The 18207-nt window shown below is 33.7% G+C and overlaps 1 long non-coding RNA gene and 2 other non-coding genes across 4 annotated transcripts; 2 read left to right on the top strand and 1 right to left on the bottom strand.

The window, feature by feature from the left end:
• The first annotated feature begins 2741 nt into the window (after positions 1-2741).
• LOC136201594 (small nucleolar RNA R71) lies at positions 2742-2848 on the top strand. Its single transcript, XR_010673942.1, has one exon. It is a non-coding gene; the product is annotated as a small nucleolar RNA R71 (small nucleolar RNA).
• Positions 2849-7199: 4351 nt separating this feature from the next.
• Positions 7200-7306, top strand: LOC136201592 (small nucleolar RNA R71). The gene has a single exon (XR_010673940.1). It is a non-coding gene; the product is annotated as a small nucleolar RNA R71 (small nucleolar RNA).
• Positions 7307-11227: 3921 nt separating this feature from the next.
• LOC136234788 (uncharacterized) lies at positions 11228-13621 on the bottom strand. Of its 2 annotated transcripts, XR_010691475.1 has the most exons (4): positions 13461-13621; positions 12504-12644; positions 12201-12315; positions 11228-11433 (listed from the first exon to the last, which is right to left on the bottom strand). It is a non-coding gene; the product is annotated as an uncharacterized lncRNA (long non-coding RNA). The 2 variants fall into 2 exon arrangements; XR_010691474.1 differs by lacking the exon at positions 11228-11433 and having other exon boundaries at positions 12105-12315.
• Positions 13622-18207: the final 4586 nt, after the last annotated feature.

The raw sequence follows: 18207 nt of genomic DNA, 5'->3' as shown, positions 1-18207 counted from the left end.
AACCTGCATGTCCTAGAAATGATCTCACTCCCTTGACAGTTGTTGGTGGGGGTAATTTTTCTATTACTGAAGTTTTTGCTCTATCCACTTCTAATCCTTTTTCAGATATTTTATGACCTAAAACAATTCCTTCGTCAACCATGAAAGGACATTTTTCCCAATTTAATACTAAATTCGTTTCTTCGCATCTAGAAAGAACTTTATCTAAGTTTTTTAAACATGCATCAAAAGAATCTCCATAAACTGAAAAATCATCCATAAATACTTCCATGATATCTTCGATGAAATCATTAAAAATTGCAGTCATACAACGTTGAAAAGTTGCTGGTGCATTACATAAACCAAAAGGCATTCTTCTATATGCAAATGTTCCATAAGGACATGTGAAGGTTGTTTTATCTTGGTCATCCGGGTAAATATATATTTGAAAGAATCCGAAATAACCATCAAGAAAACAATAAAATGCATGACCGGCTATCTTTTCGATCATTTGATCGATGAAAGGTAAAGGAAAATGATCTTTCCTAGTTGCCTTATTTAGGTTCCTATTATCTATACAAACCCTCCAACCAGTGGTGGTTCTCGTAGGTATTAATTCACCTTCATCATTCCTTACTACAGTTATGCCTCCCTTTTTGGGTACACAATGGATTGGACTAACCCATTCACTATCCAAAATAGGATAAATGATTCCATTGTCTAAAAGTTTAGTAATCTCATTTTTGACTACTTCTTTCATATTCAGATTTAAACGTCTTTGTTTATCCGCTTTAGGTGGCTTATCTCCTTCTAAGTGAATACTATGCATTACAATACTAGGATTAATTCCTTTTAAATCTGAAATCTGCCATCCCACACTTCCTATTCTATTTCTGACAACTTCTTTCAATTTTTCTTCTTGATTTTCTGTTAATTTGTTAGAGATGATTATAGGTAGAGTATCACTTCCGCCTAGGAAAGCGTATCTCAGATGGTTTGGTAATTCTTTAAGTTCTAATTTAGGTGGAACTACTACTGAAGGCGGAACTGGTCCATCTTCTCGAATCAAAGGCTCTGGGTCCTTATCTTCTAATTCTTCACCCATTATAGGTTCTATTATTTCTTCTCTTTGAACAATGTCATTAACACATTCTTCAACTAAATCAAGCTTCATACAAGCGAAATCCTCCATAGGATATTTCATCGCTTGATTCATATCGAACTCGATCTTATCGTCACCTATTCGTAAAACTACTTTTCCTTCCGACACATCAACTAAAGCACGTCCCGTGTTCATGAATGGTCTACCAAAGATTAGCGGACAATTAGCATCATAAGCAAAATCTAAGATAACAAAATCAGTAGGAAAAATAAATTTGTCAACTTTCACTAAAACGTCTTCAATTATTCCATATGGTCTTTTAGTGGATTGATCCGCTAATTGCAAAACCATATTGGTACGTTTGATGTCTTCTTCTAAACCTAATTTTTAAAAAATAGACAATGGCATCAAGTTTATACTAGCTCCTAAATCACAAAGACAATTTGGGAATTCCATATTTCCCAATTTACACGGAATGGTAAAGCATTCGGGATCTTTGAGTTTAGTAGGTAATTTACTTGATACTATCGAACTACAATCTTCAGTAAGCGAAATGGATGAAATTCCTTCCCAACTAATCTTTTTTGAAATTAAATCTTTCAAGAATTTTCCATAGTTAGGAATTTGCGTAATTGCATCCATGAATGTTAAATTTATATGCAAATTTTTAAGCTTATCTAAAAATGATAAAAGTTGTTTATCATGGTCCTTATTTCGGACCCTGTGTGGAAAAGGTGGTTTTGGTACAAAAGGTTTCGTATTAGAGTCAGTTGGTGTATCTTTTTGTTTTAACGTATCTTCTTTGGATTTTGGTAAATCATTTCCAGGTAAAGTTGAATTTCCGGGCATTTCCGGACCTAAATAGTTTTTCCCTGAACGAAGAGTGATAGCCTTAACATGCTCTTTCGGATTTTCTTCCGTTTGGCTGGGAAGACTTCCCTCTTTGCGGGATGGAATTGATTTAGCAAGTTGTCCAATTTGAACCTCCAAATTATGGATGCTAGATGATTGGTTTTTGATAAGCTGATCGAATTTACTTTCGATCCGTTTAAAACAATCGTCTTGATTACTTACCTTTCCATTCATAGCATCTATAAATTTGTCGATTTTTGAAGATAAAGTGCTAATCGTATCTCTTGTTTGATTTTGATAATTATTTACACGATATTGATTAGCATTTGCATTATTATTATTATTACTATCTTTCCAATTAAAGTTAGGATGATTTCTCCATCCAGGATTATAAGTATTAGAATAAGGATTAGTAGTTTGGTTTTGTCCTTGGACAAAATTTACCTGTTCTATCTCATTCATACCTTCGAAATCAATGTCTGTTTGGATCGGATCATTAGGATCGCACGGTGCCATAAACCTATCAATTTTGTGCGATAAGGCAGAAAATTGGGCTTGTAACATCGCAACTGGATCAAGATTCATTATACCTTTAACCGATGATGTACCTGAGGTTGATGGTTTCGCCATTGGTATATGTCCACGCTCTACGGGCCACATACTGCTGTTGATTGCCATTTCCTCCAAAAGTTCTCTTGCTTGGGCGGACGTCTTCTTCATAAATAACCCTCCATACATAGCATCTAATGAACCTCTAGTTGTAGGATTTAATCCATTATAGAATGTCTGCATTAAAAGTGCATCTGGCAGTTGGTGGTGTGGGCATAAATGTTGAAGTTCTTTAAAACGTTCCCAAGCTTCATAAAGAGTTTCATTATCATTTTGTGTAAAAGTTGTCAATTCTTTGATGACTCTTGCAGTTTTTGCTAAGGGAAAATATTTTGATAAAAACGCTTGGGCTAATTGGTCCCAAGTTTCAAATGTTGCAGCAGGCATAGAAGTTAACCAAATTTTTGCCTTATCCTTCAAGGTGAAAGGAAAGAGGCGAAGTTTGATTGCTTCGGCTGTTACATCAGTAATTTTAAAAGTGTCACAAATTTCTAAGAAATTTGTCAAATGGGCATTAGGGTTTTCGTTAGGTAGTCCATAAAACGTTACGTTGTTTTGCAACATATTAAGCAAAGCATGCTTAATTTCAAATTGATTTGCGTTTATACAGGGTCTAACTACACTATTAGTTACACCGGCCATTCCTGGCCTAGCATAATCCATAAGTGTCGGTGGATCGGCCATATTTTCTGGCTGGATTTTTTTGGTTTTTATGGGTGTTTTGTCTTTGTTTTTGTTGTTTTTCTTGTTTTTCTTAAGTGTTCTTTCAATTTCTGGATCAAAAGGGTCTGGTGGTGTGCCCGAATTTCGCGAACTGCGCATGAACTTGAAATGGTTACACGAGCCAAACTACCTTCAAAACAAAATTGAAAACAAATATGTTATATAAACTGAAAAATAAATAAAATATAAAAATTGTATAAAAATAATGTGTAAACCTAGATTCGAAAATAAAATACGAAAAATAAAAATTTTGTCAAAAATTTTGGCGTATCCCCGGCAACGGCGCCAAAAACTTGTTGAGCGATTTCCGCAAGTGCACGGTTTCGCTTGTAGTAATAAAAATATCGATCCCACAGGATACGTTTTTTAACGAAAAACTTATTTTTGAGTTTATTAATTTCGAACTTGTTAGATTTATTATTAATTGTAAATGAAAAGTGAAATTTGTCTAATTGAATTTAGAAAAAATAATTGTTTAATTGAGTTTATGAACTTTGAATACTTGAAAAATGCTGGAATAAGATTTTATATTTAGAATAAATCGATTGTTAGAAAGATCTTCTGATTTAAGGATGAATTTTACAAAACAGGAACATTTAGAACTTTTAGAAAAACAATGAATGTATTCATTTGCATTAAGCAAAGAAAACAACTTAAACTTTGTATCAATTATGATGATGAAATAAATGACGGAACCTCTAATTAATTGGCTTTAAACGCGACAAAACCCTTTCGGGATAGTTGCCCTTACTCAAATTAAAACTCTTTCGTGATGATAATTTGCCTAAGTGTTCAACAAAGTTTCCTTGTAATGATTTTGAATTCAACTGCGTATTAATGAAAACACCAGCCTCACTTATATTGGATTGGTTACCATAAGTGCTGCATAACGATTTGTCGAATAGAACGGACTTTATTAGATGAAATATAAATTGATACAAGTTTACAGAGAACATGGAGCATCGAGTTCTTCGAGGGCGTGCAAGTGAACGGCTTGATCGGTTCCTTTCCTTGGGTTTCCTTAGAGGTTTTCAGGCTCAGGGGCGAACACTCTACTCAATCTTCTCGCTGTAACTTCGTAATAGGGATTCGGTCGGCCACTACCATGATGCAAACTAAAACTGGAACAATGTCTAAACGCTACTGAGTTGTAATTAAACTATAAACAATATATGTACCTCATCTTGTTTTGTACAGAATCTAATTTCTAACTCTCGAAATGTTTTTACTTAGAACTTAGACATAAGTTCTACGCTCTGATTCTATATCTATATTATAACATTTCATTGCATTTTTCTCAACATCAACTCTTTATTTATAGATGTTGAAGGGTTGTGATTGAAGTGATGTATCCATTGGTTAAGAGTCGTGTTCGTTGTGAAAGGACGTCTTTATCCACTTGAACGAACGCGTTTCTTGGATTTCAGCATGTGTTAAATGCTTTTGGCAAATTTTCTGCACTTACCGAGGATAGGAATCCTCGGCCGTGAATGACGTAGCATTAAGTTGAACGTTGGACGAAGGGGAGAAATGGCTAAACCACGCGTGTTGCGGCCGCGGGTTGGGGATTCACTGTCGCGGCACGGTGAGTTTTCTCACTTCTTTGCTTTCGTTCGTGTCCTCGACTTGGTGCTTTCGATTTACATCGTCTTTGACTCCTTTGGTAGGGTTTTTCTTCTGTTTTTGATCATTTTTTGTTCCTATTTGGATTTTACCAAATATTTAGGTACCTTACAAGAAAGAAAGATATTCGAGAGTAAAAGTAATCTAAACAGATATAAACAACATAAATTTGTAATAAAAATGATGTAAATATTAATGATATTTTAGGTATATTTTGGGCTTAACACTAACCCATTCACTATCCGAGATAGGGTAGATGATTCCATTGTCCAGAAGTTTAGTAATCTCATTTTTTACTACTTCTTTCATATTCGGATTTAGGCGTCTTTGCCTATCCGCTTTAGGTGGCTTATCTTCTTCTAAGTGAATTCTGTGCATTACGATGCTCGGGTTAATACCTTTTAAGTCTGAAATTTTCCAACCCATACTTCCTATCCTATTTCTAACAACTTCTTTCAATTTCTCTTCTTGGACTTGTGTTAATTTGTTAGAGATAATAATAGGTAGAGAATCGCCTTCGCCTAAGAAAGCGTACCTCAAATGACTTGGTAATTCTTTAAGTTCTAATTTAGGTGGAACTATAATTGAAGGCGGAACTGGTCCATCTTCTCGAATCAAAGGTTCTGGGTCCTTATCTTTTAGTTCCTCACTCATTATAGGTTCTATTATTTCTTCTTTTTGAACAATGTCATTTACACATTCTTCAATTAAATCAAGTTTCATACAAGCGAAATCCTCCATAGGATATTTCATTGCTTGATTCATATCAAACTCAATCTTATCATCGCCTATTCTTAAAACTACTTTCCTTTCCGACACATCAACTAGAGTACGTCCCGTGTTCATGAACGGTCTACCGAAGATTAGCGGACAATTTACGTCATAAGCAAAATCTAAAATAACGAAATCGGTAGGAAAAATAAATTTGTCAACTTTAACTAAAACATCCTCAATTATACCGTATGGTCTTTTAGTGGTTTGATCCGCTAATTGCAAAATCATATTGGTACGTTTGATGTCTTCTTCTAAGCCTAACTTATTAAAAATAGATAATGGCATCAAGTTAATGCTTGCTCCTAAATCACAGAGACAACTGGGAAATTCAATATCTCCCAATTTACACGGAATGGTAAAACATCCGGGATCCTTGAGTTTTGTGGGAAAATTACTTGACACAATTGAACTACAATGTTCAGTTAGCGAAATGGATGAAATTCCTTCCCAACTGATTTTCTTTGAAATTAAATCTTTGAGGAATTTACCATAATTGGGAATTTGTGTAATCGCGTCCATAAATGTTAAATTAATATGCAAATTCTTAAGTTTGTCTAAAAATGTTAAAAGTTGTTTGTCATAGTCCTTATTGCGGACTTTGTGTGGAAAAGGTGGTTTGGGTACAAAAGTTTTTGTACTAGAGTCAATTGGTGCATCTTTTTGTTTTAATGTATCTTCTTTGAGCTTTGGTAAATCAGTTCCAGGTAAGGTTGAATTTCCGGGCATTTCCGGGCCTAAGTAATTTTTCCCTCAACGAAGAGTGATAGCCTTAACATGCTCTTTCGGATTTTCTTCCGTATGGCTTAGAAGACTTCCCTCTTTGTGGGATGGAATTGATTTAGCGAGTTGTCCAATTTGAATCTCCAAATTATGGATGCTAGATGATTGGTTTTTAATAAGCTGATCGAATTTATTCTCGATCCGTTTAAAACCATCGTCGTGATTACTTATTTTTCCGCTCATAGCATCAATAAATTTGTCGATTTTAGAAGATAAAGTGCTAATCGTGTCTCTGGATTGGTTTTGATAATTAGCAGTACGATTTTGATTAGCAGTAGCATTATTATTATTATTATCTCTCCAGTTAAAGTTAGGATGATTTCTCCATCCAGGATTATATGTATTGGAATAAGGGTTATTATTTTGGTTTTGCCCTTGGACAAAATTTACATGTTCAATTTCACTCATACCTTCGTAATCCACATCTGTTTGGATTGGCTTACCATTAGAATCACACGGTGCCATAAACCTATCAATTTTGTGCGATAAGGCAGAAAATTGGGCTTGCAACATCGCTACTGGATCAAGATTCATTATACTTTTAACTGATGAAGTAGTTGAGGATGATGGTTTCGCTGATGGTGCGTGTCCACGTTCCGCGGGCCACATACTGCTGTTGATTGCCATTTCCTCCAAAAGTTCTCTTGCTTGGGCACATGTTTTCTTCATGAATAACCCTCCAGACATAGCATCCAATGAACCTCTAGTTGTAGGATTTAGTCCATTATAAAATGTTTTCATTAAAAGTTCAGCGGGCAATTGGTGGTGTGGGCATAAACGTTGAAGTTCTTTAAAACGTTCCCAAGCCTCATAAAGAGTTTCATTATCATTTTGAGAAAAAGATGTTAACTCTTTAATGACTCTTGCTGTTTTTGCTAAAGGAAATTTTTTTGATAAAAATGCTTGGGCTAATTGCTCCCAAGTCTCAATTGATGCGGTTGGCATAGAAGTTAACCATTCTTTGGCTCGATCCTTCAAAGTAAAAGGAAAAAGGCGAAGTTTGATTGCTTCTGCAGTTACATCAGTAATTTTAAAAGTGTCACAAATTTCTAAAAAATTTGTCAAATGGGTATTAGGATTTTCGTTAGGTAACCCGTAAAACGTTACATTATTTTGCAACATATTAAGAAGCGCAGGCTTAATTTCAAAATGATGTGCATTAATTTGGGGTCTAACTATACTGTTTGTTACACCAGCCACTCCTGGCCTAGCGTAATCCATAAGTGTGGCCATAACTTCTGGCTCGGTAATTTTAGTTTTTATTGGGGTTTTGTTTTTCTTTTTCTTTTCTTTCTTGTTCTTTTTAAGAGTCCTTTCAATTTCTGGGTCAATAGGATCTGGTGACGTGTCCGAACTTCGAGAACTGCGCATGAACTTGAAATTTCGCACGAACCGAAACTACCTACAAAACAGAATTTGAAAAATAAATATGTTAGTAATTGAAAATAATTAAAAATATAAAAGTTTGAATAAGTATGAATAAACCTAGATTCGTAATAAAACGCGAAAAATTTAAAATTTTGTCAAAAAATTTGGCGTTCCCCGGCAACGGCGCCAAAAACTTGTTGAGCGATTTCCGCAAGTGCATGGTATACGCTTGTAGTAATAAAAGATATCGATCCCACAGGGAACGTTTTTTTTAACAAAACTTATTTACAATCGGTTAAATTTACTTTAAGGTTTATAATATGGAAAATCGTTTAATCGGTTTTGGTTTTGAAATTGCTAGAATGAGAATTAGATTAGAGTATGAAAATGTTAGAAAATATTCTGATTTAAGAATAAATTTGCAAGATAGGAACTTTTAGTACTTTTTAGAAAAGTAAACGAATATATTCGTTTGCATTAAGCAAAGAAAACAACTGTAAACTTTGTATGAATTATAAAGATGAAATAAATGACGGAACCTCTAATTAATTGGCTTTGCACATGACAAAACCCTTTCGGGATAGTTGCCCTTAATCAAATTAAAACTCTTTCGAGATAATAATTTGCCTAAGTGTTCAACAAAGTTTCCTTATAATAATTTTGGATTAAATATGTTTTAATGAAAACACCAGCAGTCACTTTAGTGGATTGGTTACCATAAGTGCTGCATAAAAATCTATCCAATATAACGGACTTTATTAGATGAAATATAAATTGATACAAGTTTACAGAGAACATGGAGCATGGAAACATTCGACGGCTTGCAAGTGAACGGGTTGATCAATCCTTTCCTTGGGTTTCGTTAGAGTTTGTCAGGCTCCGGATCCTCTACTCAATCTTCTCGTTGAATCTTCGTAATAGAGACTGGGTCGGTCTACTACCAAAATGAAAACTAAACTGGAACAATGACTAAACGTTACTAAACTTGTTATTATTGAATAAACAATGTGTGTACAACATATTACTTTTTACAGAATCGAAATCTAACTTCTGAATTACTTGATTCGGAATTTCTGCATAAATTCATACTAATCTCTTTTTTCTACATATCTTCAACTCTCCATCAACTCTTTATTTATAGATGTTGAAGAGTCTTGATTGAAGTGTCGTGTCCGTTGTGAAGGATCGTGTCCGTTGCGAAAGGACGTCTTTATCCACCCGAACGATCGCGTTTCGTCGAAAACGAAAGTGTGTAACTAGGCTTCTAAAATCTCCTGCTCGTACCGAGAATCTTAAATTCTCTACCGAGAATGGGGGAGCATCAATTGGTCTTCAAACGAAGGAAGGAGAAGCTGGGGAACGCGTGTCGCGACCGTGAATTTGGGGGCCGCGGTCGCAGCACGGAACGGTTTTTGGTTTTTCAGCTTTCGTTCGCGTCCTCGATTTGGCGTTATTAATTTCTGTCGTCTTCGACTCCTTTTGTAGGGTTTTGCTTCTATTTTCGAGCTCTTTTCGTTCCTATTTGGATTTTACCAAATATTTATGTACCTTACAAGAAAGAAACATATTCGAGAGTAAAAGCTTCCTAACAGTTATAAATAGCATAAATTTGTAGCAATATTGATGTAATTAACGATGATATTTTAGGTATATTTTGGGCTTAACACCCCTAACGTCTAAAATGGTACAATTTTATCCCTAATGTTGGAAGCCAAGAGCAATTTTACCCTTAATATTGATAAATTGGGTCAATTTGAGAAATAATTCATCAAACTATTTTCTCGGTCATGAATCGTGTCATCTACACTTCACACATGCGTTATTTTATTAGTAACAAATCACAAACATATGTTGGGATGTGAAAAAATAAAAGAAAAAAATATTAAAAATATACTGTCTTTTGTACGAATTAAAGTAAAAAATTTAAAAAATTCACCGAATCTATAAATATTAATCTCCAAATAATATTTACAATTTGTTAGAATAATTATAGTATTTATAATTGTTTAAAATAATAATAATTAAAATGTAAAATTAGAAAAAAAAGTATCCCTAATGTTCGAAGCCAAGAGCAATTTTACCCCTAACGTTGATAAATTGGGTCAATTTGAGAAATAATTCATCAAACTATTTTCCCGGTCATGAATCTTGTCATCTACACTTCACACATGCGTTATTTTATCAGTAACAAATCTCAAACATATGTTGGGATGTGAAAGAAGTAAGAAAAAAATATACTGTCTTTTGTACGAATTAGAGTAAAAAATTTAAAAAATTCACCGAATTTATAAATATTAATCTCAAAATAATATTTACAATTTGTTAGAATAATTATAGTATTTATAATTGTTTAGAATAACAATAATAATTAAAATGTAAAATTAGAAAAAAAAAAATTCTCACGTAGGCATGTGAAGAATATGCCTCCACCACAGGTGGGGCGTGATGTTCATCACGCCCCACCATAGGTGGAGGCATATGAACAATATGCCTCCACCTATGGTGGGGCGTAACGCCCCACCTGTGGTGGAGGCATATTGTTCATATGCCTCCACCTATGGTGGGGCGTGATGTTAATACACCCCACCTGTGGTGGAGGCATATTCTTCACATGCCCCGATACCGAAAATTTGATTTTTAAAAAATCATTCGATTTTACTTATAACAATCGTAAATAAAACATATTTTTGAACAAAATTATGTATCATTAGTCATTTCCCATGTTTTTTCTTTACCAAATTAGTCCGGATTAGATTTTGGAGAGTTTTGTGTTTTTGAGAGGATTTGAAAATTTGAGAAGATGGGTGAATTTGTTGAAAGGGAAATTTCGTCTTTTCACGGGGCTAGGGGTGGGAAATGGTGGCTAGGTTTAGTAATCCACAATATAAATTATAATTTATATTAAATTAAATGAATTCTGGAAACTATTGTATGTGTATAGTCTCAGGGTTCAGAATATTATACTATATAATAATTTCAACCATTTAATTTATTATATATTAAATCTAAAGCTAACTTATAATCAGATACAATTAAATTATACTAACTAATAATTAATAAATATAGTTTCTAATTAAATTTAACTTAGTTCGATCGGTTCGGTCAATTCGATAATTTTGATTTAAAAACCGAACCGACCGAATTTACCGAATTGTTATAAAAAATAAAACCAAAACCGAACCTAATAGATCGAAAAGCCGAACCAAAAAACGAAATGCTTCGGTTCGGTCGGTTATTTCGGTCCGGTTCCGTTTTTGAACACCCATTGTAACTCTGATATTATTAGTCATATTGTTATTTTTTCTAGTTTTTTTATATTGGTTTTTAAAAATAATATAAATTAACTATAACAACAATTGCATCCGGTATTCTTCATCCAGAAGACATATTGATGGGCAATTCTACTGTCCACCCCCCATCTCCTTCCTTGTTGTGCTAGATTGCCACTCTCCTCAATGGTTTCTAGTTGGAGTACCATGGCCTCCACCTTTGGCCTGTCTTTGCAGTATGAAGCTCAAAAAGGCTTCAAACTGTTTTTCCAGATTACTTGATTCACCCATAACTTGCTCTAATACCACTTTGTTAAGCTCCTGAGTTTTGGATCAAATTACGGGTCCTTGAACCTTGAAATCAGGAAGTGAATCTTACTTCTTTTTCTTTCGAGATAGTATGATGAGAATTAATTAATGCAGCTCGTTAGAGAGAAACCTGGATCTCTATGATGAGAACTCCTGACCTCTGAATTTGTTTTTCAAATAGTACTTTACGAATGATAAAATAGTTCCTTTCTATAATAGTACAAAAGGCAGACTTAAACTAGTATTCCTATTCTATTAGATTTAACACTTCCTAAATAAAAATTCTAAAAATAAACTACTATCCTATTAGAATTAGAACTTCCTAAATAATAGTTCTGAAAATAAACTCTTATTTCTACTAATACTAAGACTTCCTAAATAAATGATAATTCCGAAAATAACAATTTCTAAATAAATTTACTCTGATTTGGACTAGCCACAACAGTTTCCTAACAACATCATTTTCTGTTTATATCAGCAAAAACTTTACTGAAATATCTTGTCTAATTAAATTGACTAAAACATTGAAGGAAACAGTGTATATGAATGACAGATCTAAACATTGCTACCACAGTACTTAAAGCACCTGGAGAACCAAAAATTAATGGCCAACAATTAAAAATAGGTGACTCAGTTGAATTTGTTAGGTAGCTACCATGCTTAAATTAAAAACAATTACACTACACAGCATAAATTTGTTCATAGATGTGCTCGTATCCAAGTGAACATCACATGCAAATACTTCTTAGCTGAGTAATCTTCAAGAAGAACTAATCCTCTAGAAGAGACACAAAAAATAAAATTTAGCATACCTTACAGATCAAGTATTGAGTCTTCTAATTTGTTTCGTTGACTTTTCAAAATTTTCAAGTTATCCTCATGCTGCTTGATTTGGATTCCTGCTGTGTGTAGATCATCTTGAAATTTCTGCAAAGGTTACAATTTAACAATTAGTTCTTTGACCTACTTTACATTGTAAATAAGCTATAGTAACTTAAAGTATGTCTAAAAAAATACAAATTGCAATGTGAAATTTCGGCTTTTTTTTTTACAAATGTCAACTCCATAAAAATAAAATATAAATAACAGAAGAATTGCTTTTGATTTACACCCACATCACAACAAAATGTAAAGATCCTATGCAAACTGAAAACCATAGAATTGTATATGACGGATTGGGCTTGCATAGAACAACCATTTTGCATTTCATTACTTGGGATAATAGTAGCTTCTTCTTCCATCACAGCTGACAAATCCTGCGGAAACACTCTATGTAAGAATTACAGCTAAAACAAAAGGATCGACTTAACATTTGCAACTATGAACATATCATCTCAAAGAGCAACATGACACTATGTTCCTTATACAAATAGGTAAAGGAAGGCACATTTGTATGCATCACAGTGCACCTCAAGAAACAATAAAAAGCCGACAAACAAAAACCATATTTACTAATAATGGAAATAGTCATAGTAATCTTCTGAAATCTAAAGATGATAAAAGTCTAAAACATATGAAGTCTCAGATATAATTTCTTTATGGTCTCACTGCATATAGTGAACAAATTAAAAGCCTTCAAAGCTTATGCTCCCAAATAATATCCTAATTATTGGAAGATAAAGTCATCAAAATTAGCTGCAAAGTTTAAAAGTTCTCTGCCATTCAAAAACAAGGGCTGGCAATATAATTTCTTTGATAACAACCATGCGAGCATATACATGGCGTCTACTCTTCTATATGTCAAAATTTTCAAAATATAGTTCACTGAGTGAAGCAAAATGAATCCAGCCACACTAATCACCATCCTTCTTAGGGTCTCGAAATTTATCATATGCGAGTATTCCAGTGATTAATATGAGATACGGTACGGCGGGGATACATCAAATTTTATATATAATTAATAATATATATATCATTTATAATGAAAATTCAAAAGATAAATAAATATATAAATCACAAATCATATTCATAAAGTGATTATAAAAACACAAATAATACTCTCAAGTCATTATAAAACAACAAATAACATCTATAATATTAACTAATAAGTAATTAATTCATAGAAGATCGACCAGATGAGAGGAAAAACTCGATCAAAGTAGATTGACCAGATGAGAGGGATCGACTTCAGCAAAGCAATCGAGGAAGACAACTGATTGCACAGAACCACTGAACAGAAGAACTCGATCAGATGAGAGAAAAGATTTAGGAATTTCAATTTTGTTAGGGTTCAATGCATCACACAGGAGAGATTTTCAATTTTAGTTTAGGGTTCAATCGATTTCGTGTCGGTATATACTAGTAATCCTGGGATTATTTCATTTTAATCCTTATATTTTCTGAGTTTTAAAAAAACCCTTATACTTTCATAGTTTTTTTAAAAAAACCCCTAAAGTATCCCCGAAGTGTCCCCGAAGTGTCCCCCGCCTATCCCATCATTTAAAAAAAAACATTGTAGCATCATTTTTTGATGGGGCATCATTTAATAAAATAATATTATTTATTTTCTTTTTCATTTATTTTATATACATAAAAACCAGAAATCAAGAATCATTTAACACTAATAATCAATCCATACAAAATCATTTAACTCTAATAATGATGAAATGGGTTGGAGTAAAAACATTGTAGCAACATCAAAACAGATAGAGAATGTGATGAAAACATGGTTTGATGCAGTAAATTTGATGAAATGTGTTGGAGATGGTCTAAGCTCCGGTTAGTTGCAAACTGAAAAGAACTGTTCATTAAACCCAAAACGCAATATTACCATCCATAAGTGATGACCCGCGAAGCCAAACCGGGCCGAATTCATTACACGGGCCCAGCCCATACTTAGACCCATGGTCTAGGATCGGATGGGACCCGAATAGAGCCCGAATAGAGGAAGCGGGTGAAGTAAGTAACTGCCCCGAATTCCTAAATGGAGCATCAAAACTCCCACTCAGAACAAACGATACCACGTTTGTTGCCACGAAAGCCACGAAAGGGACATGACCTAAAAAGGAGTAACCGCCCTCGGAACGTGGCCTGGAAGGAGTAACCGCCCTCAGCGGTTACTTAAGAACACTTATAAAAAGCCATAAGGCCAAAGGGGAGAGTACGTTCATATTTTTCCCGATAATGCTATTATTACCAATCGTCGGAGAGTTTTCCCGGAGATCCCGTCTCCGGTTCTGTTTTGCAGGTAACTCCGGCGGAGATCATCAAATCGGATTCAGCAAGTTATCAATAAGTGGTTCAGATCAAGGCGGTTAGGTTTTGACAACAACAAATTTAACTTGTCAAAACTAATTTGTGTGACTCACTTATATACCAAGTAAAACAAAATTCACTTGAAATTATCTGATTATGGATTTATAAACATCCATGCAAAATAATTTTTCTTAGAAAGAGAGGAATTAAGTCCAATTTACATTAGAAAATTTGAATTATCCCAATGATCAAAGAAAATTAAGCAATTAAAAAGGACGAATTCCATCTTAAATTACAAAATGCACAACTGGAAAATTATGGACCCTAATTTGGTCGATCCAACAATGAGCTTACCCGGAAATATAACTATAGAATTCCTGAGCATTAAAGACCTAGGATGGGCAAAGAATAAGATAATAATTTAAATAGTTATCGAGTTTTGTCATTGTATTATACTATTAGGTAATTGTGGTTTCCTAAATAACTACCACTATGTTTAACAGAGGCGATATACGAGGTGATATAGGGATAAAAAGTGGCTCTTTATATACGTTGTTTGTTAGAGGGGTTGTACAAGGAAGGATAGATGGGTCGAACTCCAATTAATTTTATTTTTTTTTAATTTATAATCATAATCAATGTATCTTCCACATAATTTTTTTTCATGTGAGACTAATAATAGTAGATTGGCTCTCTGAACTTGTCCATAATTGTTTTTTAGCTCCCTGAACTTTGCAAATGTCTTACCAGCTCTCTAAACTTGCTTATTCCGTAACAACTGAATACAAAAACCATAATACTAACTCGTGTTAAAGAGCAAAAATACTCATAATGTTTTGGAACATGAGTAATTTTACCCCTAACGTCTAAAATGGTGCAATTTTACCCCTAACATTAGAAACCAAGAGCAATTTTACATTTAGCATTGATAAATTGGGTTAATTTGAGAAATAATTCATCAAATTGTCTTCTCGGTCATGAATCTTGTCATCTACACTTCATACGTGCATCATTTTATCGGTAACAAATCACAAACATATGTTGGGATGTGAAAAAAAAATATACTATCTTTTGTACAAATTGGACAAAACAATTCAAAAATTTCACCAATTTATAAATTTGATCTTGGCTACTAACGTTAGGGGTAAAATTGCACCATTTTACACGTTGTGGGTAAAGTTACTCCTGACCTAAAATATTAAGGGTATTTTTGCTCCTTAACCCTACTAACTCTGGTTCCTCAATATTTTGAAAGGTAGGGGAAGAAAAAAATTACCTCACAAATAGATGTATTTTTAGAATTTAGGTTTAATAAGTTTTGGTATTTATTTGGTACAGAATAAGCAAGTTTAGGGAGCTGGTGAGACATTTGCAAAGTTCAGGGAGCTAATAAATTTTTATGGACAAGTTTAAGGAGCTGGTGATACGAAATAAGCAAGTTTAGGGAACTGGTGAGACACTTACAAGTTCAGAGAGTCAATCTACTATTATGGATAAGTTCATGGAGCTGGTGATGTATTAGGCCTAATTTTATTGACCTATTTCAAAGCTTAGTAACCAATTCACAATATAAGCTCAAAAAAAGTGAAAAGACTAGTGAGACTTGCCACGTATCATTTGCTTAAATATAACAGCAATCTATACTATATACTAAATTTGTAGTTAATAGTACTGATGTATCATCTCTTGAAGATATTTATGGCCTGATGTGCCATTTTCTTAAAATATTGTAACTCTTCTTCTTCACAACTTTTCTCCTTGGCTTTGCATGACCATGGTGATAAACCGTTCCCAAATAATTACCCACGTTCTCAATCTACCCATTCTTTATCTATTCAGAATACACGTTTTATTGGTAACTGCTTTTCTTCTTCTTCATTTGCACTTTGTTTTCTTCATTTTATGTCTTACTTCTTCTCGAATTTTGATTGCATTTGTTGTCAATCTGTGTTTTCTAACCGTTCAAATTTGTCATCTTCGAGCGAGGAGTAATTCCAAGAGACGCTTGTTCAAAGAAGCTCAGATCTAGTAATCTTCACCTACCCCCAATGTATATATGGAATCTACACCATTATTTAAAATACATAAAATTAATATGATTATTTTTGTTTGTATATGTAACTTCTTAAATAAATTCAGTAAGTAACATCAAAAATGAAATATTATAGATTTGTTTATTTACAATTTTTTTTCAGTAAAAATGGGGTGATGGTTTAGGGAAAGGCCGGACATCCCGACTAGGTCGGCATATTATTAAAAAGCAAAGGAATAGTATACAAAGGAATAAAGAAACAAAAAGAGGAGAACAGAGCAAAACTAAATTCTAGATTGTTCAATCGAACTATAATCACCATAAATGAAAGAACTCCAAAATGAAAGAAAGGTATCTCCGTTCCCCGTCCCGTTAATCCCCAATGGGGATCCCCATTATTCCACGTGATAATTGATTTTTTGGATGATTTTAAGTACATTTTAATTAGATGATTGATTGTTTTCAATTTTTAGTTTTATTTTTATTTTAAAATTTTGAGAATGGTTGCTAATATTTGGTATTATTAGCTACTGTTTTTTAAACGTTTTGCTTTTACTGATTTTTTAAAACGGTGATTCCCCACGGTGAATAGGGAATGAGAAATGTGAATAACTTTTTTGGAACATCTCTAAACTGGATATGGGGTCCCTGTGGGGACGGGGATGGAGATCAGGGGATGGGAAATGCATTCCCCGCCCCATCCGGTTTACATCCGTAGAGAATTCTTGCCGCAGCAGATGAAATCTCTGCTTCCACTTGCTCTACTATTATTTTGTATAAACTCAGAAACAATCCCGTGTAGGCTAGCATCATCACCTATGGAATGTTCAATTTATACAAACGAAAAGTAAAGTTTAAGTTCCATATAAGAAGGTGTTTCATCTTAGCAAATTACTAATTAGCATAGATTGTCTCACCACATCTTGTGAATTGCCATTCTTAAGCCAAACCTATTGTAAACAAAAAACTGAAATGAAAGGTTTTGGACAATTTTGACTTCATTTTTATTTTCACTATAAATCCATTTTAATATAAGAAAAAGTTGTAAAAAAAACATTTATGAAACCTGTTCTAGAGCTAGTACATATTCTTCATTAGACAATTAAATAATAGTAACTTTGTAAGGATTTTATAAAAGGACAGGTTCACACTGAGCTCATGGAATTTTTCATTATGCAATATATATTCATCTCAATTAACACACTTTCTTCTTTGTCTATGTCATAGGGATGAAGGCTTAAACATTGTACTAACGTGACACATAATATTAATCATAATAAAGCAAATGGATCATAACATGAAGAGTCATATATATTTTACTAAAACTATTATTGGATCTATATTGATAATTTTCATTATAGAACTTCCCATAATTAAACAAGATAACATCTTATTAATATTGATGTTCAGTCGAGATATGTTCAGGTGGTGATCCAGGTCCAGGGTTATGAATTGGGTTTTGTCCCCCATGAGTTTCTCTCAAAGAATGACTGTTTGTCGGGAGCTGGGGTGGTTCTCCAGGTCCGGGGTTATGAATTGGGTTTGGTCTGCCAGGGGTTCTTCTGAAAGAATGACGGCTGTGATGAATTGGG

This window comes from Euphorbia lathyris, chromosome 7 (assembly GCF_963576675.1).
Source record: "Euphorbia lathyris chromosome 7, ddEupLath1.1, whole genome shotgun sequence".
In the NCBI taxonomy this organism is placed as follows: Eukaryota; Viridiplantae; Streptophyta; class Magnoliopsida; order Malpighiales; family Euphorbiaceae; genus Euphorbia; species Euphorbia lathyris.
The sequence above is the reverse complement of the archived record's forward strand: the minus strand, read 5'-3'. Positions and strand labels throughout refer to the sequence as shown.